Here is a 27,310-nt window from a genome sequence, read left to right as displayed (position 1 = left end):
AGCTAACAAACTGGCTTAACCAGGGGCAGAATGATCGCAAATTTCTGCACAACTTCCAAATTGAGCAAAAATGTTTTCGACTTAAATGAATCAAGGATAAACACCCCCGCCCCCAAAACAAAAAAAAAAAAAAATTAAATAATTTTTTTTTTTAATTGTCCGCAAAGTATCCCAAACTCAAATATTCTGCATTTGGAGCCAGATTTTGGCACGTTTAGCATGACGAGTCACCTGCCTTGGTCTTTACTTACTACTATATCCTAAGTCAACTATCTTGTCACAAATCCACACAGTCATTACTGACAAACTGAAGTTTATTAGGAAATGTAGGATTTACAAAGGATCCAGAACGCAATTGTTTTGAAATATATAACGGTCTCCATTTTCTGTACTATTAAAAGCTATTTAGTATGTATAATAATGCCAAGGAGCCTGGGACAACCAGGAGCACATCACAGCCACAGGTCTGACCGATTCCAGCTTTATTTGGAGATACATTCACTTGCCACTATCACCGAAAATTGATCATCCCAGGATTGATAGGGAATCAGTGGAAAACTGCAAGAAAAGACATGGTGTTAAAAAGGAAGCTTTTCAATGTTTGTTCAATGCAGATCAACAAATCTAAAATGATTGCAAGTCACTATAGATAAAAGCGGAAAACGTGTCGGACAGTCAGACATGGACAGAAGAGTGACAGCCCAGGAGGAAAGTCACTTGTTCTGGACATATATAATGTTAAATGTCATAGAATATATTACATATACCAGTGCTGTGTGTGGCACCCCAGTGGTCATGGGAGCCACAGTGGCGTTCTCACCGAAAGGCAATGCTATGCCTGGGAGAACACACACACCTCAAATCCTGTTTGGGGCGAGCTTCCCTGTGCATTCTGAGCTGGGGAGGGGGTTCAAGAGAGAGAACAGGAAGAGAACACTCAGAACTCTGTAGCAGTGAAAGAACGGTCACTGTTAGAGAGCTGTCTCAACCTTTCCAGGAGCCAGCGCTGAATCAGGACACCCGGGGTCCTTGACTGTCAGGTACTAACGGCCCAGCAGTAAACCCGGAGGGCAGGAGGTCCAACACCGTCTGGCCCAACAGACTCCCAAGGCACAGTAGCATTATAGAGCCTGGGGCTGCAAAAGTACTATCAGGCCCTACACCCGGTTCACGCTACCCACCACAAGGGGCAAGGTAAATTGCATCTAGGAAGAGGGACGCTGTGCTGCACCAGGCCACAGCGAGCCACATCCAGAGTGTGTAACGCCCCTGCAACTGGGTCGTTACAGGGTATTAAATGTTACCCCATTTTTCCCAGGCAGGAGGAGTGAAGTCCACACATACACTCACATCACACTGGCAGGAAGGAGTTAATAGCTTTTGCAGCATGTAGTTTTGAGCCTATGACTCATCCTGTCTCCTTAATGAGCAGGTGGGCTGCACACAGGCAGGTTTCCATGACAACCCAAGGGGAGGGGGCCTGAATAGGAGTGAGTTTAGTGCAGAACACAGAAAGTTTAGCAGAACGTCACAGGCTGCAGGAGAGTGTAGACGTCCACAGTAAAGCTCCTGCTGAGGAGATGCCAGGAGACCAGGGCTGATAACATCTGAGGAAGGGAATGAAGCTGAGGACTGGGGATCTTTGAGAGTGTTGTAACCGGTGGCGGTCCTGACTACGCTACTGTGACGCCCTGGGCAAGCCAGGGGTCACAGGTCATGACACCACCACACCCTACACCCCGGATAGGTACACCAAAGCTACACAAAAATCCTTGTTGCCTTCCTCCAGGGGCTGATGTCCACACCAGGGGGTGGGCCAGGCGGTTGGCTCCACCCACCGAGGAGTTCACAGCCCTGGAGGCGGGAAAACCAGGCAGATCAGTTTAGGGAGAGTGAGAGTTATGAGTGAAGTGGTAGAGGAGCAAGAGAGAGGAGTAAAGGTGGAAGAGAAAGTGACAGTTGAGAAAGCCTGAAGTTGGTCCGGGTGTGTGCCCCGGACTGAGAACAGCAAGGTCAGCAGACGGCGGTGACCATCTGCAGGAGAGGCTGCTTGGAGGTTGCCGAAAGGACCGTGGACGGGTGGTGGCCCGGCGGTACCGGATCGATATACGAAGAGAAGCCAGCACCATTGGCAGGGGCCTTTTGGATCCCGGCAAGGCTAGGAGTCGCCGTGAATTTGCCAAATCCGTCAGTGAAGGGGACCCCTCTGGGTCTCCCAACAACCAAGTCCCGATTGAAGGCAACAGTCCAACCGTTAGAGAGAGACACCGCCAAGGCACCAGTTTCTCAGGGCCAGTGCCTGCGGGGAAAGAGGGGCTCCTCCGGCAAATATCCAAGCCGGGGAGCCGGTTACCGGTGGGAACCCATCGCTACCAACATAGACTTGGGTGCAGGAAAAGGGACCGTCACCGTCAACTACTGGGGAAAAGCAACAGCAGCCGTCCGTGGGAACCGTCTTTCCAGCCGTGTGTTTTACCGAGAACTGTGTCCCCGTCTCAGGCTGAGTGAGTACCACAGTGCCGTGAGGCACAGCGCTGCCCCCACGTCCCTGCACCGGCCCCGCCATCCCTCATCCCCCAACTCATCATTGGGCCCCGGGACGACCACCCCCTACCCACGGAGGGGAGAACCAACAACTTTGCTGCTCCCTGTCACCGCTCCCGGGATCCCCATACAGAGCAGCGGTGGTGTCCATACAATCACCACAACCGTGGGTGGCGTCACGGACAATAAACAATCCCAAAAACCAATCCCCTTTCACTCACGGGCGAGGAGCGCCGCTCGAGTCCCCGGGATCCGGCCCATCGCTCGAGCCACCGAGCAGCAGCAGGCCGCAGCAGCCGCGGCGGCCGGACCCGAGCAGAAGGGAGAGCGCGGTGTCCCCTCCTCCGCCCGCGACACTACCGGGCAAGAGAGAGACAGAGGCGGTGCGTTCCCAAGATGCTCCATGCCACGGGGACGGCAATAACGCACCAAAAGAGAGGGACCCCAGATCACTCCACCGGACCCTTACTCCTACCTGCCCGGGACTGACCAGAGGTTACAGGCGGCGATGACCAGAACCCGGGTGCGATGTGGAACAGACTTTAAATAAAGAACAACTGGAACCGCACTCCATGACTGGTGTGAGTAATGCCGCCGCCCTGTGCCCCCGGTGTCCCTGAGGACTGTTACCCTGGGTCTCAAACCTCCTGGGGCTTCCCTGCTCCACCCGTGGGGAGCGATTCCATCCGGCTGCCCGTAACACCTGCCTCGGAGAGAGACTGCGCAGCGGCGGCTGAACACCTGGCCGCAAACCACGGGTGGCGCTGCAAGCATCCCCCGTACAGTTTCCTGGGGGAGAGCGATGGCAAGCTCCCCAGGAACCCCGTTATCCTCCTTCCATACCCCTTGTAACACCGGACTGACTGTCGGACTTTCCTTTTATTGAAGGCCGCCGGGGGTCACGGAAGCCGGGTCGGGCCACTCACAGCCTGACCCCGAATACCACCGGCCCGGTGACCGTGCGAGCCCTGAAAGCCCCGGCGTTTCAAGTGCACTAAAGAAGGCCTCCAACGTACCTGGCAGAGAACGGACTTCTCACTGCTTCCTGGCTGACCGGACCACTGTAACAACTGACCAGTAAAAGGTAACAGTCTGTGTCCTCAGCCCTGCTCCCCAGTGTACAGCTCCATAGACTACTCTCCTCATCATCCTCTCCTGGGCCCGCTCCACCTGTGGGGAGCAGAACCTTCCTTGCTGCTATAACTAACCGCCCTGGAGGACAGTGAAAGCAGCAGCAGCTAATCCCTGGGCGAGTACCTCAGGTGGCGTCACGAGACAACCATCAACTACTACCCCCATCATCCATTCCCCCTTTTATTGTACGCCTTGGGGCCACGGAACCTGGCAGGGCCATCTGTGACATCACCAGCCCAGTGATGAGTAAGGTTAACCCCTTGCCCTGTGGGTGCCACATATGCAGGCCACATGGTATTACTTTACAATGAAGCAGAAACAGTTTGAGGAACATTTGGAGAGTTTCTACTCCATTTTGGCTACAAAGTCTTCATGTAGAAACATCCTTAGGGTATGAGCAAAAGGTGTCTCTTTGCAGACTTTATGGAGCAAAACTTGGAGGAGGATTTGAACAGTTTCCATTCCAAAGCCTTGGAAAAAAAAAAAAAAAAAAAAAAGCTGTGTTCACATAGCCTTATAGAGTAGGCCCCAATGTAAAGACAAGCAAGACACTTATATGGCTGAGCAAAGTCTCAAAACAAATCATTTATGAAAAAGAGGTCACGGAATTGTGACAATGTTCTCTAAAATTCCTGCTGGATTTACACTATCAGCCATATTAATGCTGAAAGAACTACATAGGCCAATATTTATATTTCAGAGAAGTTTGTCTCTACTCAAGCAGTCAGAAATATTATCCTCAGATGATCGACATTCCATTAGAAGAACTTCATGGCAGCAGGATGCCGGGAAGAATTGCCGAATTTTTACGTGGTACCTATCATAACTCATCACCGTATCTTATAGTTTGATTTGGGAATATGAGAAACTTCCAGATACTATGCATCTTGGGAGTCACAGGTGTTCAGACAAGGTCAGACTTAATCCCTACTCCAACAGGCGTTGGTTCAAGCACAAATTCGATAAGTGGTGCATGAAATGTTGAAGCAATCCAGAAAAAGATGCGGCAAAACTAATGAGGATGCAATGAGATGGGGCAGACTAATCCCTGCACTCTTGAGAAAAGTGGAGGGAAAAAAAAAAAAAAAAAAAAAAAAAAAAAAAAAAAAAAAAAGGCACACGCCCCCTGACGAAGGACTTCCGAGACACGTGTTGGGTCGGCTGGCTTCCACACTTTACTGGCTGATGGCGACAGGTATATTCCCCTTACCTATTTTGGGCTCTTAAATACTATCTATGGAGTTCTATTTTGAGATTTATTGGATTATGCATATGGGGTGATGCTTGCTGACATTTATCACCATGTTCTTCTTATGCACTTTATTATAGACCCTTTTTGATAGCAATATTGCCATATATATATATATAGTGTCTATTTATGTGCCATACATAGTATACTCATTGCTGATTTTTCTTGGCTTGCAATTGTCCCATATGTTTATATATTGCGCCATCTAGTGATTCTTTATATATATTGCACTCTATTTGATATTATGGATTACTAGTATCGTGTGTTAGCCTCCTCTTTTTATCATCTATTTTAAACCTTTTTGTTTTATGAATTTATACTAATAAAGAATTTTCTATTTCAATATTATTTATTGTGTTGTTGGCTATTTTTCTCAATCGGCTCCACAAGTTTATGTTTGGCATATTAGTTCTTCAATATAATCCTGACTTTGGCAATTCCTCACCTCTCCTTCTGGAGGCACCCACTGCGGCCGACATCCTGCACAATCAAACCGCCCAGCCGATCACAGCTTCTTTATAGACTGAAGGAATCCGAGACAAGGATGCAACGTGTGAATTTAGATTAAGAAAAATAGAATAGAGATACAGTGGAACCTTGGTTTAAGAGTAACTTTGTTTGAGAACGTTTTGCAAGACAAGCAAAGATTTGTACAAATTTGTCACTTGGTTTAAGAGCAATGCTTTGCAATAAGAGCAAATCCTCACCGTGCACACTTCCGGTTCTGTCCTTTCGCTGTGCTCTGACCCGCTCTGGAGGTACCTTTCTGTACATATGTACTGTATACAGTATACCATTGTATAGTACAGTATATACTATATCGCAGTGATGGCGAACCTATGGCACGCAGAGCCCTTTTAGCTGGCACGCGCGCTGTCGCCACATTTAGCCACTTTGAACTGCAGGTGTGATCACGCCGTCAATTCAAAGTTGTGTTGGAGCAGGAGACATTTCTCCTCCCTCTGACACGTCTCCTCTCCTGGGCCGCAGGCCTGTTGCCTAGAAGATGGAGGAGCGTCAGAAAGCGGCGCTGGTGTCTTGTGGCCGCGCAGGAACTGACTGAGGACCCAGCGGCGCACAGCAGTGAAGCGAGTGGTGGAAGGTGAACGTTTTTTTAAATTTTTTTTATTTTTAAGCTGTGTGGGGAACAGTGACAGCACGGGGCATGTTGTGGATACAGTATTGTACTGTCGGCTAACCAGTACATCACATTGCTTGTACTGTATCTCTCGCACCCCAACAACTTTATTGTAAGCTAAAGTGTAGTTTAATTTGTTTTATGTTTTTTTACTGTACAGTATTTTGTATTGGTGTACTGTAATGACTTTAAATGAATACAGGACATTATTTTGTATTACTGTAATATGTTTGTATAAATACAGCAACCATTTTTGAGTTGTGGAACGAATAGTCTGCGTTTCAATTATTTCCTATGGGAAAGTTTGCTTTGATATAAGAGTAACTTGGTTTAAGAGCGCACTCCCGGAACCAATTATCCTCGTAATCCAAGGTTCCACTGTATCTATATTATATATAGATATATTTATTTATCAAATGGCTGCAATGAAACTTTCCATACCCACTGTAAATGATATAACACAATTTTGCTCCTTGCTTGATTTTTGACATTGAGGCCTTTTGATACATATGAAAAAATAAAATAAAAAAAATATACCTTGTCTGTCCACTGGATGGCAGCACCTATTTCATATACCGGTAATTTTCTGTTCCTAATTATTTTTAAAAGACAAATAGTATAATATAACATGAGAAAGTGGAAAAACTGGGGGAATATATGAGAAGGTATAATCTTTCCTCTGGACACCAGTGACTTCTGACATTGGCTCAGATGTCCCTGGTATAACTTGTCCTGTTAGTACATTACGCTCCATCAGAACTCCGCCATGCTATGAGGGTTCTTCATAGTATTTCAGACGAACGAGAATTTATAGGGTCATCATTTGGAGCACAAAATTTTGGATGCAAACCAGAGTTCCTATTTTATAGACTTAAGGGTGCTTTACACGCTGTGACATCGCTAACGATATATCGTCGGGGTCACGTTGTTAGTGACGCACATCCGGCGCAGTTAGCGACATCGCAGCATGTGACACCAATGAGCGACGATCAACGAGCGCAAAAACGTGAAAAATAGTTGCCTGTTGACACGTCGTTCATTTCCTTAATATTGTTGCTGCTGCAGGTACGATGTTGTTCGTCGTTTCTGCGGCAGCACACATCGCTGTGTGCGCGCGACACCACAGGAGCGAGGAACATCTCCTTACCTGCCTCCACCAGCAATGAGGAAGAAAGGAGGTGGGCGACATGTTCCGGCCGCTCATCTCCACCCCTCCTCTGCTATTGGACGGCTGCCAAGTTACGTCGCTGTGACGCCGCATGAACCACCCCCTTAGAAAAGAGGCGGTTCACCGGTCACAGCGACGTCGCAGGGAAGGCAAGTCCGTGTGACGGGTCCGAGCGATGTTGTGCGCCACGGGCAGCGATTTGCCCATGATGCACAACCGACGGGGGTGGGTACGCTCGCTAGCGATATAGGTACAGATATCGCAGCGTGTAAAGTACCCTTTAGTCAAACTCCTTTAAAAAGGGCAGATTAGACCTTTCTACAGTTTGTAATTTGATTACAAGTTGAGTGGAAAAAAAAAAAAAAAAAAAAAGCAAAATTTAACTATTTAATGAATTACAAGTTCAGCCCTATAGCGAACATTCAAAATGTCATTAGTTTACCAGTCATTTTCTGCTCTGGTGTAGGAGCGTGGAGCAGATGTTAGGTTGTCATCCCCAGGAATCCTGGGCCGGGCCAGCAGTGACACAAGCAGCAGAAGTTACTTTGTTAGACAGAAACTGAAAAAAAAATAAAAATTTAATGACTCAAGTTCATAGAAGTTTGAACAAATAGAATTCTTGTAAAGCGGCGTGCAAGATGCAGAAGGTCAGAGACAGACATCTGACTGGTGCATTATAACAGCTCTATCCTTCACCTGGTTTGTGATCAGAATTATGAAATAGGAGCCCAGCAGCGGCCGGGACCTGGCCCGACTGATGCGAGGGCTTCCATCTGACGGCCGGCTATGCAGCACCTCTGTATATCAGAGTGCTGTGGCTTATTTACAGCTGCAGCTCACTGTATAGCGCTCTGTGCACACCCCAATGACTGTAAGCTGGCGGCTCCTGGGAGGAACTGCATTCATTTTCTCCCAGTAACCGCACTCACAGGTAGCATTAAAAGTGCAATTTACTGGTAGATTAACCTTAGACAATTTTTATAGTGAACTTCCTTCTCCATGACAGGACAGCGAGAACAATGAATAGTTTCTTTTCCTGCATTACCTTACTATTGGGGATAGGGAATGTCCAGTTTGGACAAAGATGTTTACTCATATTTTGAAGTTTCTTCCAACCAAGCCAAGGCGTCAAAGTGACACTTCTGCCAGATGACTCCCTGCAGCGCTGGATCCTGCTGTCCCCATAGTTTTACCTGCAACAAAAGGTGAGTTTTTAATCCTCTTTTATACACAATTGACCATATGGCGGTCACCAATAGATTACATGTTTTGCACTACAAAAGAGGAGGTTTAATTCTGTTTACCCCTAAAAAAAAATAAAAATAAAATAAAATATGGGGCAGACCCAGAATATCAAAGAGCAGGAGTTAAGGTAGCCTTACACAATTTATAGCTAACCTGATTGTGACACTGTGGCCTTGTCAACTTTAAGTGGTGACAGCTGAATTCTGAAACATTTTCACGCACAAGTTTGGCTCAAAGGGAACCTGTCATCAGATTTTTGCTCCCTTATCTGAGAGCAGCATAATGTAGAGACAGAGCCCCTGATTCCAGCCTTGTGTCACTTACTGAGCTGTTTGCTGTCATTTTCATAACATCAATGTTTCCTCTGCTGCAGATCAGTTATTTGAATTTGGAGCTCTCTATCTCCGTCCACAACAATGATTGGCAGCTTTTTGCCCATGTAAAGTGTATATAGAAAGCTGTCAGTGATGGAGGTGGAGTTACACAAAGCTCATGAATATGCTGTACTACCTGCAGCATGCCAAGTAGACCTGTAATGATAAAAATCACTGTTTAATCAGCAGTAGATCATCAAAACTACATTAAGCAGCCCAGTAAGTGACACATCGCTGGAATCAGGATCTCTGCCCCTACATTATGCTGCTCTCAGATTAGGTGGAGAAAATCTGGTGACAGATTCCTTTTAAAGCACCACTCCGCAAGTTACTACCACAAAACTGTTATAGTCTCCCTAGTAGTATACAGGGCAAAACATTTATGATAATTCTCTATATGTCCATCAGATTCATCCAAGACCAGGGACAGAATGATCGCGGTCGCAGAAGTCAAGAATACAACAGTGTCGAGTCGATGTGGTGGGTCCCACCGACCCTAGCACCTACTTTAACTGAATGTACATCCGAGGTACATATCCAGCTGAAGTGTATTGCGGCACAGAGACCCATCGGGTCCCTGCACAGCGATACATGCCTCTGGGCATTGGTGTTGCACCAGGGACGTCAGGTGTCGCCCATTGCAGGGAGGCCGATGTCAGCTGCCGGATAAAGAGGTGGACACCGGGATGTTGGGAAAGGAGAGTAGAAAGTTTGTTTTATATATGTTAGAGACAAAACGGGAAACTTTTATACCATGATGGTGCCCAGGATGGAGAGAACTACTACATGACATTTCCCACCATTTACATCCTCTCCTTTTGGTTTTCAAGAGAATTAAAGGGGTGGTTCACCCATATTTTTTATTGTCTATATCGATATTATATTGAGAAACAATGTTTCTCTCAAATACCTTATGTTGGCAATAGTGCCTGTGAGACGCTATTGCAGACCGCTGTTCCCCGCTCCGTGACCCCCGGGCTTTGTGACCTCGGGGATCCGGTGACGTCACGTCAAGTTCGTAAACGTCATATCCCTGCAACCAGCCCCAGTCTTCCTGAGTCACTGAGCTGTGGGTGGAGTTTCACCGCTTGTCACACCACAGAGTGCCTCCTGCTTGCAGCGTTCTCCTGTGAAGGAGCTGATGGGCTGTGACGAGCAGTGAAACACTGCCCAATACCCAGTCACTCACAGACACTGGGGCCGGCCGCGGTGTCAGGGACTTGACATCACCGGATCCTCGAGGTCAGAGCCCGGGGGTCACGGAGTGGGAAACAGTGGTCTGCCATGACGCCTTTCACAGGCACTATTGCCAACATAAGGTATTTGAGAGAAACATTGTTTCTCAATATAATATCAATCTACAAAATAAAAAATGCTTGAACCACCCCTTTAAAGTGTGAAAACCACCTGACAAATATATGCGACAGTGTCTGCACTTTCTTTCCATGTCAGATTTCAGACAAAGGCTGACATTTACAAGACTGACCCGCGCTGTGGTTCCTTTGTCCACAATATTTCATAAATGGTCTTTTACATTGATGGACTAAAGTGTCTTTTGTAAACATCGGCTCAGATGTTCCTTTCTATCCATGTCCATTCTGCTCCATCAGAACTCCGCCATGCTATGAATGTTCTACACAATATTTCAGGCGAACGAGACTTCACAAGATCATCATTTGGAGCACATTGTTTGGGCACAGACTATTGTTCGGCTAAGTTTGGGGAACTCTGCAAAAGTTGACAACCTCCTAAAGTGACAGAATGTAAACCAGAGTATTTTTTTTTTTTATGTAGAGTCAATTTGCCACCCACTTTAAAAAAAAAAAACAAAAAAAAAAAACAAAAAACCAAACACTAGGCTATGTGCACACATTGCATTTTTATTTTTAATTTACTGGAGAGACAATTTGAATATTTCCCAGAGGGGCATTGCAGCTATAAGTCCCCTTACCTGGCAGCCAGACTGGCTTGCAAAGTAGTGTTCCCCCGTGGAATTTTAGGGGCATTGCAGCTATAAGTCCCCTTACCTGGCAGCCAGACTGGCTTGCAAAGTCTCCTTAAGGAGAATAGTGTTCCCCCGTGGTCCCCACATAGCTTTCTCATGAGCCAGATCAGACACCCCCATACTTTGCACTGACGAGGGGCAAGCACCCCGAAACACCGTGTCTGCAAATTGGGATTCTGATCTGGCTTATATATCCTGAGTCATATTGCAAAGGATTGTCAAAAATCCACTTGTGACTTTTAGGATCGCTACTTCCAATAGGTGGCGCTGTGCTAGAGTTTGTCTCCTTTACTGGAGAGACAATTTGAATATTTCCCAGAGGGGCATTGCAGCTATAAGTCCCCTTACCTGGCAGCCAGACTGGCTTGCAAAGTAGTGTTCCCCCGTGGAATTTTAGGGGCATTGCAGCTATAAGTCCCCTTACCTGGCAGCCAGACTGGCTTGCAAAGTCTCCTTAAGGAGAATAGTGTTCCCCCGTGGTCCCCACATAGCTTTCTCATGAGCCAGATCAGACACCCCCATACTTTGCACTGACGAGGGGCAAGCACCCCGAAACACCGTGTCTGCAAATTGGGATTCTGATCTGGCTTATATATCCTGAGTCATATTGCAAAGGATTGTCAAAAATCCACTTGTGACTTTTAGGATCGCTACTTCCAATAGGTGGCGCTGTGCTAGAGTTTGTCTCCTTTACTGGAGAGACAATTTGAATATTTCCCAGAGGGGCATTGCAGCTATAAGTCCCCTTACCTGGCAGCCAGACTGGCTTGCAAAGTAGTGTTCCCCCGTGGAATTTTAGGGGCATTGCAGCTATAAGTCCCCTTACCTGGCAGCCAGACTGGCTTGCAAAGTCTCCTTAAGGAGAATAGTGTTCCCCCGTGGTCCCCACATAGCTTTCTCATGAGCCAGATCAGACACCCCCATACTTTGCACTGACGAGGGGCAAGCACCCCGAAACACCGTGTCTGCAAATTGGGATTCTGATCTGGCTTATATATCCTGAGTCATATTGCAAAGGATTGTCAAAAATCCACTTGTGACTTTTAGGATCGCTACTTCCAATAGGTGGCGCTGTGCTAGAGTTTGTCTCCTTTACTGGAGAGACAATTTGAATATTTCCCAGAGGGGCATTGCAGCTATAAGTCCCCTTACCTGGCAGCCAGACTGGCTTGCAAAGTAGTGTTCCCCCGTGGAATTTTAGGGGCATTGCAGCTATAAGTCCCCTTACCTGGCAGCCAGACTGGCTTGCAAAGTCTCCTTAAGGAGAATAGTGTTCCCCCGTGGTCCCCACATAGCTTTCTCATGAGCCAGATCAGACACCCCCATACTTTGCACTGACGAGGGGCAAGCACCCCGAAACACCGTGTCTGCAAATTGGGATTCTGATCTGGCTTATATATCCTGAGTCATATTGCAAAGGATTGTCAAAAATCCACTTGTGACTTTTAGGATCGCTACTTCCAATAGGTGGCGCTGTGCTAGAGTTTGTCTCCTTTACTGGAGAGACAATTTGAATATTTCCCAGAGGGGCATTGCAGCTATAAGTCCCCTTACCTGGCAGCCAGACTGGCTTGCAAAGTAGTGTTCCCCCGTGGAATTTTAGGGGCATTGCAGCTATAAGTCCCCTTACCTGGCAGCCAGACTGGCTTGCAAAGTCTCCTTAAGGAGAATAGTGTTCCCCCGTGGTCCCCACATAGCTTTCTCATGAGCCAGATCAGACACCCCCATACTTTGCACTGACGAGGGGCAAGCACCCCGAAACACCGTGTCTGCAAATTGGGATTCTGATCTGGCTTATATATCCTGAGTCATATTGCAAAGGATTGTCAAAAATCCACTTGTGACTTTTAGGATCGCTACTTCCAATAGGTGGCGCTGTGCTAGAGTTTGTCTCCTTTACTGGAGAGACAATTTGAATATTTCCCAGAGGGGCATTGCAGCTATAAGTCCCCTTACCTGGCAGCCAGACTGGCTTGCAAAGTAGTGTTCCCCCGTGGAATTTTAGGGGCATTGCAGCTATAAGTCCCCTTACCTGGCAGCCAGACTGGCTTGCAAAGTCTCCTTAAGGAGAATAGTGTTCCCCCGTGGTCCCCACATAGCTTTCTCATGAGCCAGATCAGACACCCCCATACTTTGCACTGACGAGGGGCAAGCACCCCGAAACACCGTGTCTGCAAATTGGGATTCTGATCTGGCTTATATATCCTGAGTCATATTGCAAAGGATTGTCAAAAATCCACTTGTGACTTTTAGGATCGCTACTTCCAATAGGTGGCGCTGTGCTAGAGTTTGTCTCCTTTACTGGAGAGACAATTTGAATATTTCCCAGAGGGGCATTGCAGCTATAAGTCCCCTTACCTGGCAGCCAGACTGGCTTGCAAAGTAGTGTTCCCCCGTGGAATTTTAGGGGCATTGCAGCTATAAGTCCCCTTACCTGGCAGCCAGACTGGCTTGCAAAGTCTCCTTAAGGAGAATAGTGTTCCCCCGTGGTCCCCACATAGCTTTCTCATGAGCCAGATCAGACACCCCCATACTTTGCACTGACGAGGGGCAAGCACCCCGAAACACCGTGTCTGCAAATTGGGATTCTGATCTGGCTTATATATCCTGAGTCATATTGCAAAGGATTGTCAAAAATCCACTTGTGACTTTTAGGATCGCTACTTCCAATAGGTGGCGCTGTGCTAGAGTTTGTCTCCTTTACTGGAGAGACAATTTGAATATTTCCCAGAGGGGCATTGCAGCTATAAGTCCCCTTACCTGGCAGCCAGACTGGCTTGCAAAGTAGTGTTCCCCCGTGGAATTTTAGGGGCATTGCAGCTATAAGTCCCCTTACCTGGCAGCCAGACTGGCTTGCAAAGTCTCCTTAAGGAGAATAGTGTTCCCCCGTGGTCCCCACATAGCTTTCTCATGAGCCAGATCAGACACCCCCATACTTTGCACTGACGAGGGGCAAGCACCCCGAAACACCGTGTCTGCAAATTGGGATTCTGATCTGGCTTATATATCCTGAGTCATATTGCAAAGGATTGTCAAAAATCCACTTGTGACTTTTAGGATCGCTACTTCCAATAGGTGGCGCTGTGCTAGAGTTTGTCTCCTTTACTGGAGAGACAATTTGAATATTTTTAATTCTACACCAAAATGTGCATGCCTATTCTGAAGGCAGTAAAGTCTAGGATTTTTAAAGTGCACTGCCCACATTGTGTTTTTTTTCCCCCCCATTGCCATTTTGGTGTAAAAAAAAAAAAAATATAAAATCAGCAGTATGTCATTTGTTGGGCCATTTTTTTGCCCCTTCATAAAAAAAAAAAAACCAAAAAAAACCCCCAACTTTTTTGGTGCATTTTGCTGTCAGAAGGTGCTAATTTCATGTAGAAAATTTCTGCACCAAATCCGCAGCATGTGCACATACCCTTATAAGCTATGTAATCATTTCAGGCTAGTACTTTGTAGCATCACCTCTTGCTGCGATGGAAACTTCAAAAACTGTTTTCCTCTTTATAACCCCCTTTAAAAAGGCTTAGATTTATATAAATACATTTTTTTTATTCCATGGACCACCGCCTCCTGCTCACACCTAAGGGGTTTAGGTCTCAAAGATCATAGTCCAGCAGAAGTCCATTTGCGTCACTGCAGTATGACTCCATGGGTGAGGAGGGAAGTCTGATGAACCCGTGAGGTCACTGTTCTGACACCCGCTGTAGTGCGGATGTACCGGGGGTGTCATCAGGAGGTCATCAGAGTTCATTGGGAACTCAGATGACCTCCTGGACGTCCCTGCACACACACTGCTTACTGGATACTCACCTGTCACCGGCGATTCTGCCATCCATGTGACACCTGTGCTGCTGGAAAAAAAACCCTGACATGTCTCCATGTGTGCGTGTGGGGCCAAGCAGGGACACACGGTTTGTGTGAAAACACCAGACGTATGTGTAACTCCAGAGAACAACATGGGCACGTGTGACATCCGTGTTAAAAACATGTCACACTTACCTGAAACACGGACACAATATCAGTTTATACAAAATAGAACAGCTTTCAAAATGAGATTTTTGTCCCCCACTGTGTGAACAAGCCATAAGGCCTCTTGCACAGCAGGAGTTTTGAAATGGTAGCCATATGGAGACTTCATCCCTGCAGCTCTGTAGTAGAGAGCTTTAGGCTCACCATGTGCCAAATTTAGGAGATGAAAGCAAAGCGAATCACTGAGAATAGATCTGGAATACTACATCCATTAAAACATGGGGCATTTTTTTTTTTTCCCCTCTATGAGAGTACACTAAGGTCTCCGTACACTATGCGCACCATATAACCAGACTTGCATATAGCTATAAAAGACTACAGTGTACATTTATACAGCCTATAAATACAACGCAAAAAATTAAAAACAATATAAAATAAGTGGTTTTTCCCCATGGCATGTTTGTGAATTGTGTGCACTAAGCAGCATAAGCTTGTCTCCAACAACATTTAACTACTGCAGAGACAACTACAGAAAGACAAAAACTATAAACACAAATAATAATTAAAAAAAAAGAAAAAAAAAAAAGTCTGAAATAAATACAGATAAGGAATAAGGTCACCTACACATGCAAACAGAGCAGCTTCTCTGGCCAAATAACGAGCTACATAGACGGCACGTGCCCCGTTCGGTTGGAGCTTGTAAATGAAGCAAAAGGCAGTTACTAAAAACAGATTAGGTCACATCTGAGGTTTTGTTCATTTCCTCCCTTATCCAGGTGAGGCTTTCAAAACTTTAACATTGGACTTTAGCCCGAGCAGAAACAACAGATCGTGCAACCGGAATTTCGGGTTACAAAGTAAAGACAAATAGAATTCTTGTAAACCGGCGTGCAAGATGCAGAAGGTCAGAGAAAGACATCTGACTGGTGCATTATAACATCTCTATCCTTCACCTGGTTTGTGATCAGAATTATGAAATAGGAGCCTGTCACAAATCACCGGGGGGGTCACTCAGAAATCCCCCGCGCTGGCTACCAGTACGTCACAATCGGGGGGTAACAAGTGGGGGGTCACCCCTCCTTTATACCTCCCGACCGACAGACAGAGCACGTGATGCGCTCTCTAGCGCCCCTCTTATAGTCAGGCCAATTATGGAATTGCCCGACGATAAGCAAGGAGGCCGCTATACTACTTATGCCGATTATTGAAGGGTCCCCAGTGAGAGTAGGGTATATATTCCCCCGACCTCCGCGGGCAGAATATATAAAACCTCCCCGGATCTCACTGGCCTCCCCACAATAATCCTTGGCACAACTCGCTGCCACCAACCGCTTCACGGTAACTATTAGCCGAACACACAGACGTGGGATTCAAGATCGAGATAACAGAACAGCCCAAGATTAATTATATAATTTAATCAGCCTAAAGCACACTAGAAACTACAATATATACAATAGGGAATCTACAGAATATACATATGTCAGAGTACAGTTACAGATAAAGCATGGTTTACAAACAGGTATGCAATTCAATCAGTTACCTTGTGCGTCTGGCCACAGGGGGGCGCTGTAGACCAGGTTTCCAGGAACTCCCACAGATGTTTCCTGCACGTGACCCCCAGCGAAAGAACACTGGAAAATGGCCGAAGTAGGGTTATCAACCTGGGCAAATCCAGGTCCCCTCCTACCTTCGTGACCTCAGAGGGAGCACTGCTCCACCCCTGGCTGGAGTTATGGACAAAATCCACAACATGGAATATGGCCATAACTTGGCCTGGGAGCGTCGTAGGCGGACGCCAATGCTCTCATTGTGACAGTTATGAATTTAGCTACAGAATGAGAGGTTTCATGACTTGTCTACTAGTTCCACATTGGCTGATATCACGCCTGGGGTATTTCCCAAGCTCCCGCTCCCATAAAAAAGGTGTGCCAGCATCGTCCGCATGCGAAAACACCATTTTTATGGTTGCCGTATTTATCGGAAATATGGCTTGCGAGATATGAACCATTTTTTACTGGAGTCGTTCTGTCTGGCTAGTTCCAGAGCCTTATAATGAGATACAACTCTTGTTACAGGGTGACGGCAGGGAGTCATCCTGTGTCCTTTGTTCCCACATCACCTAATTTCCATATCACAGGAGATGGCCATGGGATGGGTTGCTAAACAAGTTGTGTGAAGGAAAGGGGGGGTGACACCAGGAGAGGGCTTCCTGACATAACTTGAATATCATGATTTATCGTCATATCTCCGGATTTACCTCACACCTCCCCCCTTTTGAGGGCGCTAGGGGGCAGCACACTCCGGTGTTCCCCCGTGCGCCCGTCCGCGACCTCTCCTTGTCGGGACAGCCCGTCTGCGTTACCGTGGTCACGGCCCCTTTTGTGGCGAATGGTGAAGTTGTATTGCTGGAGCGCAAGGCTCCATCGCAACAGTCGCCCATTCGTCCCAGAGACGGTGTGCAACCAGCTGAGGGGGTTGTGGTCCGTCTCCACGATGAAGTGGCGCCCGTATAGATAGGGTTGCAGACGCTGCAGGGCCCACACTATGGCCAGGCACTCCTTCTCCATTGTGGAATAGGCCACTTCCCTCGGTAACAGCTTCCTGCTCAGGTACAAGACTGGGTGCTCTTGGCTCGCAGAGTCCACCTGGCTGAGCACCGCACCGAGGCCGAAGTCACTGGCGTCGGTCTGTACTACAAACGGCCGCGTGAAGTCGGCTGCCTGTAGCACGGGCGGGCTGGACAGGGCGTCCTTTAGGGCCCGGAAGGCTGTCTCGCAGTCCATTGTCCAATCGACTGCAGAGGGCAGCTTCTTCTTGGTGAGGTCCGTCAGGGGCTTTGCCAGGCTACTATAGCATGGAACAAACCTCCTATAGTACCCAGCGGTCCCCAAGAAGGACATCACCTGCTTCTTGGTCCTGGGGGTGGGCCAGGATGCGATGGCCTCCACTTTCTCAGGCTCGGGCTTCAGTGTTCCCCCGCCTACCCGGTGACCGAGGTACTGGACCTCGCTCATGGCCAGCTGACACTTGCCCGGCTTGATGGTCAAACCTGCCCGGTGGACCCGCCTGAGCACCTGTGCTAGATGCTCTAGGTGATCTTCCCAGGTGGGACTGAAGACGGCAATGTCATCCAGGTACGCGGCCGCGTACCCTTCAAGTCCCTTGAGCAGGGTGTTGACCATCCGCTGGAAAGTGGCAGGGGCATTCCTCATCCCGAATGGCATCACCGTGGACTCGTACAGTCCAAATGGGGTAATAAAGGCAGAGCGTTCCCTGGCCTTGCGAGTCAGGGGGATCTGCCAATATCCCCGGCTCAGGTCCATGATGGTCAGGTACTGAGCCCCGGCCAACTGATCGAGCAGGTCATCGATGCGTGGCATTGGGTACGCATCGGCGACCGTGACAGCATTGAGCCCCCTGTAGTCCACGCAGAACCGAGTGGTTCGGTCCTTCTTAGGGACGAGGACTACAGGCGAGGCCCAAGCGCTGTTGGATGCCTGGATCACCCCCAGCTTCAGCATCTCGTCAATCTCCTGGCGCATGTGTTGCTGCACCTCCAGGGAGACCCGATATGCTGAACGCCGGATCGGGGGATGATCCCCAGTGTCCACGTGATGGACAGCCAAGTTAGTCCTTCCGGGCTGGTTGGTAAACAACCCCCGGAAGGGGTGTAGGGTGGCCCACAGCTGGGACCGTTGGTCCTCCAAGAGCTGGTGGCCAACCTCCACATCCTCAATGGATCCGCCTGCCCTAACCTGGGCTAGCATATCCAAGAGGGTTTCCGCTTCTCCCTCCTCGGGCAGGTTGCACACGGGGAGCGCACATGCCTCCCGCTCATGATGTGCCTTCATCATGTTCACATGGAAGGGCTTCCGCCTTCCACGGGCAGGGTCCAGGGTGACCAGGTACGTCACAGGGTTGAGCTGCTGGTACACGAGGTATGGGCCTTCCCAGGCTGCCTGAAGCTTGTCCTGTGGTACGGGGACCAGTACCCACACCTTTTGACCCACTTGGTAGGTCCTCTCACAAGCGTTCTGGTCGTACCAACGCTTCTGATCGGCCTGGGCTTGAGCCATATTGTCGTGTACCAGTTGCGTCAAGGCCTGCATTTTGTCCCGGAAGCGCATGACATACTCGATAACCGACACTCCAGGGGTGGCCAAATCCCCTTCCCAAGCCTCTTCCACCAGAGCCAGGGGGCCCCGCACACGTCGCCCGTACAGGAGCTCAAACGGTGAGAATCCTGTTGAGGCCTGTGGAACCTCCCGGTAAGCAAATAACAGGTGTGGGAGATACCGCTCCCAGTCACGCCCATGGGAGTCGACCAACATCTTAAGCATCTGCTTTAAGGTGCCATTGAACCGCTCGCACAGGCCATTAGTCTGTGGATGGTACGGGCTGGCCACCAGATGTCGCACCTGGACCTGCTTACAGAGGGCCTCCATCAGCTGGGACATGAATTGGGTCCCCCGGTCAGTGAGCATTTCCTGGGGAAAACCCACTCGGGAGAAAATCTCCAGCAATGCGGTGGCCACCTTGTCAGCCCGAATGGACGACAAGGCCACTGCTTCTGGGTACCGGGTGGCATAGTCCACTACCGTCAGTATGAAGCGTTTCCCGGAGCTGCTGGGGATGGCCAGCGGGCCGACCAGATCCACAGCCACCCTCCTGAAAGGCTCATCGATGATTGGCAGAGATACTAGTGGGGCTTTGGGGTGTGGCCCCGCCTTCCCCACTCTCTGACAGGTTTCACACGAACGGCAGTAGGCAGCCACATCGGCCCCCATTTTTGGCCAGTAGAAATGCTGGTTTAACCTGGCCTTGGTCTTAGCGATCCCTAGGTGTCCGGCCATCGGAATCTCATGTGCGATCCGCAACAACTCCGTCCGGAACGGATAGGGTACCACCAACTGTCGGTCCCTGGGCCACGCCTCCGGTGAACCCTGCTGGACCGTGGCCCGGTACAGCCGTCCTTGGTCCCAGACCACTCGCTCCGGGTCCGAGTCCGAGGGAGGCTGGGCCGCCTGCTCCTTAAGAGCTTTCAGGCTGTCGTCAGCTTCTAACGCTGCCTGAAACCCCTGACTAGATGTGGCCAGAATCGACGAGACTGTCACATCTTCGGTCAGTACCCCGGGACCTGTGTCCTGGCCTCCACCTGACTCGGCTGCCACTTGGTCAGAAGGGGAAGAGCTATCGGACCTCCGGGAGGCCCCTTGGCTTCCAGCACTCCCACTGCGGGTGACAGCGGCCACAGCCGCTGCGACCGTGGGTCGTGCCTGCTCCTCCTCCGTTCCTGACCAAGTCGCCGGTTCAGGCAGACCTACCTGGCTTCCTGACACCCCGGTTGTGGGGGAACCATGCACCGAGATCTTACCTGGGAGCACTTCCGCTCCTGGACCGGCCCCAATCTCACCTGCCTGTTCCCCTCCTGCAGCAACAGAACCCCGCTGTGAAATCTCTGGGGACCCCACATTTGCTGTGGTAGCCCCCACCCCACACACTGGTCCTCCCCCTGCAGCACCCTGCTCTCTGCTTATCCCTGCAGAGGGCAACAGATCCCAGCTCACAGGCTGATTACTTGTAGAGGCATTGTCACACCTTTCTCTGACCCCCTCCCCTGTCACAGCTGCAGCTGTGTGTGTGTCTATGGTGTCTATGCAAGCAGAAATATCAGAGTTCACTCCCCCCTCTCTCACATCATTCATAGATAACACATTAACATTGTCAGGAGTCATGTCAGTACTGGCTGAAGGTTCAGCCCTCGGTGGGGGCCCAAACTGGGAGGTTATCTGCCCCAAATCTGTCCCAAGTAGCACGTTTGCGGGGATCCGATCAGTTACCCCCACCTCCCTCACCCCTCGCCCTGCGCCCCAGTCCACATAAATGTCAGCAACAGGCAGCGCCGGGTCAATGCCTCCAATCCCGGAGACAGCGAGGGTTTTTCCAGGGATCAAGTCTTGGGGGGACACCATCTCAGGCCGCACCAGAGTCACCTCCGAGGCGCTGTCTCGCAGTCCTATGGTCACAGACCGGCCGACGGTGACAGGTTGGAAGCTGTCCAGGGACCTACCACCACCCCCACCCACACAATACACCTTGGGCGGCCCTTGGGACGGGGACGGAGCCGGGGCCTTGGGACGCTGAGGGCACATGGCCTTGAAGTGTCCAGGTAGGTTGCACTGGTGGCACCGTCTTGGTTCTGCCACGGGCCTGGAGAGGGGAGTTGAGGGGGACACCCCCTGCAGTCTAGGGGCAGGTGGGGCAGTCGCAGAATTCATCTTACCCCCTCTCCAGGTGCTGCTGGTGGCCGCTCTCCTGGCCTCCGGGGCCCGATTGTTGGTGTAGTCATCAGCCAGGGCAGCTGTAGCCGTGGATCCCTTTGGCTTCTGGTCTCGGATGAACTGGCGGAGATCCTCAGGGCAGTTCCACAAGAGTTGCTCCGTGATGAACAAGTCCAGGATCTCCGGTCCGGTGGAAAGCTGCAGGCCTTGGGTCCAGTGGTCGGCAGCTCGGGCAAGTGCCCGCCGGTGGTCAGCCCAGGAGTCCTTTGGTCCCTTCTGTAGGCTCCGGAACTTCTTGCGGTAGGACTCTGGGGTGAGGTTGTACTGTTGGATCAGGGCCCGCTTGATGGTGTCGTAGCCCTGATCTGCCTCAGTAGGCAAGTCCCCAAGGATTTCCAGGGCCTTACCCCTTAAACGGGGGGTCAGGTATTTGGCCCACTGGTCCTTGTCCAGATGGTGCTGCAAGCAAGTCCGTTCAAAAGCAGTCAGGAAAGAGTCCAAGTCTCCATCCTTCTCCAGCACTGGGAAGTCCTCAACACGGACCTTTGGAAGTTTGGTGTCTTGAAGGTCACGTGTGGCTGATGAGGGCCGGAGCTGAGCTAGCTGCAGCTGGTAGTCACGCTCTGCCTGTTGCTGTCGCTCTTCACGTGCTGCTTGCCGCTCCGCAGCCTCACGCACTGCTTGCCGCTCCGCAGCCTCAGCGTCACGCGCTGCCTGCCGCTCTGCCCTGCGCTCTGCCAGGAGTTCCTTGTAGCCCTCCTGGTCTCCAGCCTGGAGAAGGGCCATAGCCATTTGAAGAAGGCTATCCGAGCCTCCCAGGCTCGGTGGAATGGCCCGTGGTGATCTGCGGCCCGCTGCGGAGCCTGGTGATTCACTGTCCATTGCAGAGCGGAGGGCTGGCATCTGGCTCGTTGAGGACCCTTGGGTGAGCTGCTCCTCATTTTGTCCAGCAGTCCCAGGTTGTGCGATGTCCTCTGCAGAGCGGTTTTCTGGCGTCGAGCTCCTGGAGGGCTCGTGGACAACCTCCTCATCGTCCACAGCACCGTCCTCCCTCTCTTCGGCTCCTGCCTTAGCATTGGCCAGTTGCATAGCTCTGCTCCTGGTGCCATCAGCCATTCTTGCAGACTTTTGGTCACTGACACAGAACTGACACCTGATGCCTCCACACACCTTACAGTATCTGCACTCTGACACTCTAGTGTTGAGCTAGTCTGAAGACCCCAGCAGCCACAGCTGCTGCAGGCAGTCTTTAGTGTCTGGGAGTATGGGTCTCACACTCACACACACTATTATCTCGATCCCACCGCTATGCCACCAATATGTCACAAACCACCGGGGGGGTCACTCAGAAATCCCCCGCGCTGGCTACCAGTACGTCACAATCGGGGGGTAACAAGTGGGGGGTCACCCCTCCTTTATACCTCCCGACCGACAGACAGAGCACGTGATGCGCTCTCTAGCGCCCCTCTTATAGTCAGGCCAATTATGGAATTGCCCGACGATAAGCAAGGAGGCCGCTATACTACTTATGCCGATTATTGAAGGGTCCCCAGTGAGAGTAGGGTATATATTCCCCCGACCTCCGCGGGCAGAATATATAAAACCTCCCCGGATCTCACTGGCCTCCCCACAATAATCCTTGGCACAACTCGCTGCCACCAACCGCTTCACGGTAACTATTAGCCGAACACACAGACGTGGGATTCAAGATCGAGATAACAGAACAGCCCAAGATTAATTATATAATTTAATCAGCCTAAAGCACACTAGAAACTACAATATATACAATAGGGAATCTACAGAATATACATATGTCAGAGTACAGTTACAGATAAAGCATGGTTTACAAACAGGTATGCAATTCAATCAGTTACCTTGTGCGTCTGGCCACAGGGGGGCGCTGTAGACCAGGTTTCCAGGAACTCCCACAGATGTTTCCTGCACGTGACCCCCAGCGAAAGAACACTGGAAAATGGCCGAAGTAGGGTTATCAACCTGGGCAAATCCAGGTCCCCTCCTACCTTCGTGACCTCAGAGGGAGCACTGCTCCACCCCTGGCTGGAGTTATGGACAAAATCCACAACATGGAATATGGCCATAACTTGGCCTGGGAGCGTCGTAGGCGGACGCCAATGCTCTCATTGTGACAGTTATGAATTTAGCTACAGAATGAGAGGTTTCATGACTTGTCTACTAGTTCCACATTGGCTGATATCACGCCTGGGGTATTTCCCAAGCTCCCGCTCCCATAAAAAAGGTGTGCCAGCATCGTCCGCATGCGAAAACACCATTTTTATGGTTGCCGTATTTATCGGAAATATGGCTTGCGAGATATGAACCATTTTTTACTGGAGTCGTTCTGTCTGGCTAGTTCCAGAGCCTTATAATGAGATACAACTCTTGTTACAGGGTGACGGCAGGGAGTCATCCTGTGTCCTTTGTTCCCACATCACCTAATTTCCATATCACAGGAGATGGCCATGGGATGGGTTGCTAAACAAGTTGTGTGAAGGAAAGGGGGGGTGACACCAGGAGAGGGCTTCCTGACATAACTTGAATATCATGATTTATCGTCATATCTCCGGATTTACCTCATAGAGCCCAGCAGCAGCTGGGACCTGGCCCGACTGATGCGAGGGCTTCCATCTGACGGCCGGCTATGCAGCACCTCTGTATATCAGAGTGCTGTGGCTTATTTACAGCTGCAGCTCACTGTATAGCGCTCTGTGCACACCCCAATGACTGTAAGCTGGCGGCTCCTGGGAGGAACTGCATTCATTTCTCCCAATAACCGCACTCACAGGTAGCATTAAAAGTGCTATTTACTGGTAGATTAACCTTAGACAATTTATAGTGAACTACCTTCTCCATGACAGGACAGCGAGAACAATGAATAGTTTCTTTTCCTGCATTACCTTACTATTGGGGATAGGGAATGTCCAGTTTGGACAAAGATGTTTACTCATATTTTGAAGTTTCTTCCAACCAAGCCAAGGCGTCAAAGTGACACTTCTCCCAGATGACTCCCTGCAGCGCTGGATCCTGCTGTCCCCATAGTTTTACCTGCAACAAAAGGGGAGTTTTTAATCCTCTTTTATACACAATTGACCATATGGCGGTCACCAATAGATTACATGTTTTGCACTACAAAAGAGGAGGTTTCATTCTGTTTACCCCTAAAAAAAAAAAAAAAAAATATGGGGCAGACCCAGAATATCAAAGAGCAGGAGTTAAGGTAGCCTTACACAATTTATAGCAAACCTGATTGTGACACTGTGGCCTTGTCAACTTTAAGTGGTGACAGCTGAATTCTGAAACATTTTCATGCACAAGTTTGGCTCAAAGGGAACCTGTCATCAGATTTTTGCTCCCTTATCTGAGAGCAGCATAATGTAGAGACACAGCCCCTGATTCCAGCGATGTGTCACTTGCTGAGCTGTATCCAGGTGAGACTTTCAAAACTTTAACATTGGACTTTAGCCCGAGCAGAAACAACAGATCGTGCAACCGGAATTTCGGGTTACAAAGTAAAGAATAAGTCTGGAGTCAGCTTAGAAATTACAACCAGACGTGGATCATAAAAAGTGAACAAAACTGCAACCCCTGCTCCCTTATTGTCAGTCCACCACACCTGCAAACCTGAACATGTCTCACCCTAAAGAAAGGAGGGAAAACAAGCAAAAAAAAGGTAAACCATAAATATTAGTGCCACCATACAGAGCGTTCTGAGCTAATCATAAACCCGCACAGTGTGTTATTACCATGACCACCACCAAGGTGCAGAGACCTGAGCTCCTGGCCGGTGAGAGGGAAGGTGAGGTGGAGCCATATATACGCCGGCCTCACCCATTATAGGGTGGATCCATTTTTCTTGTTCAGCCCCTTCTGGTAGGACGAGTCCTCTGGGAATTTTTTTTTTATTATTCTAAAAGCTAATCTCATCCCTCAGGAGACCATCCGCAACCTCATCAGTAGCATGCCCACGCATTGTAGGGAGGTCATACAGGCACGTGGAGGCCACACACAATACTGAGTCTCATTTTGACTTGTTGCCACTTTCATTTTGTGTGTCTTGAAATCCAGGTCTCCATTGGTTAAAACATTTGATTTCCATTTATGATTTTTGTATGATTTTGTTGTCAGCACATTCAACTTTCAAAGTATTAAATGAGAATATTTCATTCATTCAGATCTAGGATGTGTTATTTGAGTGTTCCCTTTAATTTTTTGAGCACTGTATATAGAGTCATTACACACTAAGGCACCTATTTCTATATATTACAGTCATTACACACAGAGGGATCTATTCCTATATACTATATAGAGTCATTACACACAGAGGGATCTATTCCTATATACTATATAGAGTCATTACACACAGAGGGATCTATTTCTATATATTATATAGAGTCAATACACACAGAGGAATCTATTTCTATATATCATATAGAGTCATTACACACAGAGGGATCTATTCCTATATATTATACAGAGTTATTACACACAGAGGGATCTATTCCTATATATTATACAGAGTTATTACACACAGAGGGATCTATTCCTATATATTATATAGAGTCATTACACACAGAGGGATCTATTCATATATATTATACAGAGTTATTACACACAGAGGGATCTATTCCTATATATTAGAGTCATTACACACAGAGGGATCTTTTCCTATATATTATATAGAGTCATTACACACAGAGGGAGCTATTTCTATATATTATAGTCATTACAGAGTGATCTATTTCTATATATTATAGAGTCATTACACACAGAGGGATCTATTCCTATATATTAGGGCTCATGCGCACGTAACTGCAGAATATTCTGCAGCAATTTGACAGCACATGTGCACGTCAAATCGCTGCAGAAAGACTGCATAATGAAGTAGGTATTTTTGTTAAAAAAAGCCGATTTCATGCGCTATGGCTGCTGCCCCCACCATAGATAGAGTGGGGGCTGCATTCAGAACGCAGAGATAATTGACATGCTGCTTTTATGAACACACGGATTTGGGTCAAAATGTTAGCACCCAAATCGCTGCATTCATACTGTATAAGCAACATGCGCACGTGTCATGCACAATCTACATACATAGTGCAGGGGACGCAGGACGCATGCATTTACTCTGCAGTGCAATACACAGCATAAATGCATGTGAGTACGCAACGTGCGCATGAGCCCTTAGAGTCATTACACACAGAGGGAATCTATTTCATGTTTATTGCTGTTAATGTTGACGATTATGGCTTAGGGCTGTTTCAGATCAGCATTTTTCTGCCGCACTCCCAGATCCGGCACAAGGGCAGTACAGTATAATACAGTTCACAGACAGTGCGGCAAGCCCCGATCACATGCTGTCACATGACCGCATGTGCCCGAAGCTTGCCAGTGAACTGTATTGTACTGTACTGCCCTTGTGCCGGATCTGGGAGTGCGGCAGAAAAACGCTGATCTGAAACGGCGCTTACAGCCAAAGAAAACCCAAAAGTCATTATCTCCGAAAATTAGAATTACCACAAAACACCTGAAAAGGTTTCCTAAGTGATTAAAAATGGTCCCTTAGTCTGGTTCAGTAGGCTATACAATCTTGGGGAAGACTGCTGACTTGACAGATGTCCAGAAGGAAGCCATTGTCACACTCTGCAAGGAGGGTAAGCCATAAAAGGGTCATTGCTAAAGAAGCTGGCTTTTCACAGAGTGCTGTATCCAAGCATATTAATGGAAAGTTGAGTGGAAGGAAAAAGTGTGGTAGAAAAAGCTGCAAAAGCAACCGGGATAACCACAGCCTTGATAGGATTAAGAAAACGCCATTCAAAAATATGGAGGAGATTCACAAGTAGTGGACGCTGCTGGAGTCAGTGCTTCAAGAGCCACCGCACACAGACATATCCAGGACATGGGCTACAAGTGTCACATTCCTTGTGTCACCACTCATGACCAATAGACAACGCCAGAAGCATCTTACCTGGGCCAAGGAGAAAAAGAACTGGACTGTTCTCAGTGTCCAAGGTGTTAAGATGAAAGTAAATTTTGCATTTCATTTGGAAATCGCGGTCCCAGAGTCTGGAAGAAGAGCGGAGAGGCCACTGAAGGCGGCTATCAAAGCAACCTGGGCTTCCATAACACCTCAGCAGTGCCACAGGCTGATCCCCTCCATGCCACATTGATGCAGTAATCCAGGCAAAAAG

At 48.8% G+C, this 27,310-nt stretch overlaps 1 long non-coding RNA gene across 1 annotated transcript; it reads right to left on the bottom strand.

Moving 5' to 3' along the window:
- Window positions 1-314: 314 nt before the first annotated feature.
- LOC142254639 (uncharacterized) lies at window positions 315-27,137 on the bottom strand. The gene is made up of 7 exons (XR_012727289.1): window positions 27,088-27,137; window positions 24,023-24,170; window positions 8,279-8,426; window positions 7,676-7,792; window positions 6,603-6,657; window positions 5,373-5,450; window positions 315-558 (listed from the first exon to the last, which is right to left on the bottom strand). It is a non-coding gene; the product is annotated as an uncharacterized LOC142254639 (long non-coding RNA).
- Window positions 27,138-27,310: the final 173 nt, after the last annotated feature.

The sequence above is a fragment of the Anomaloglossus baeobatrachus genome, chromosome 10 (genome assembly GCF_048569485.1).
Source record: "Anomaloglossus baeobatrachus isolate aAnoBae1 chromosome 10, aAnoBae1.hap1, whole genome shotgun sequence".
Lineage (NCBI taxonomy): Eukaryota > Metazoa > Chordata > Amphibia > Anura > Aromobatidae > Anomaloglossus > Anomaloglossus baeobatrachus.
Note: the sequence above shows the minus strand (reverse complement) of the source record. Positions and strands in the feature narration are given on the sequence as shown.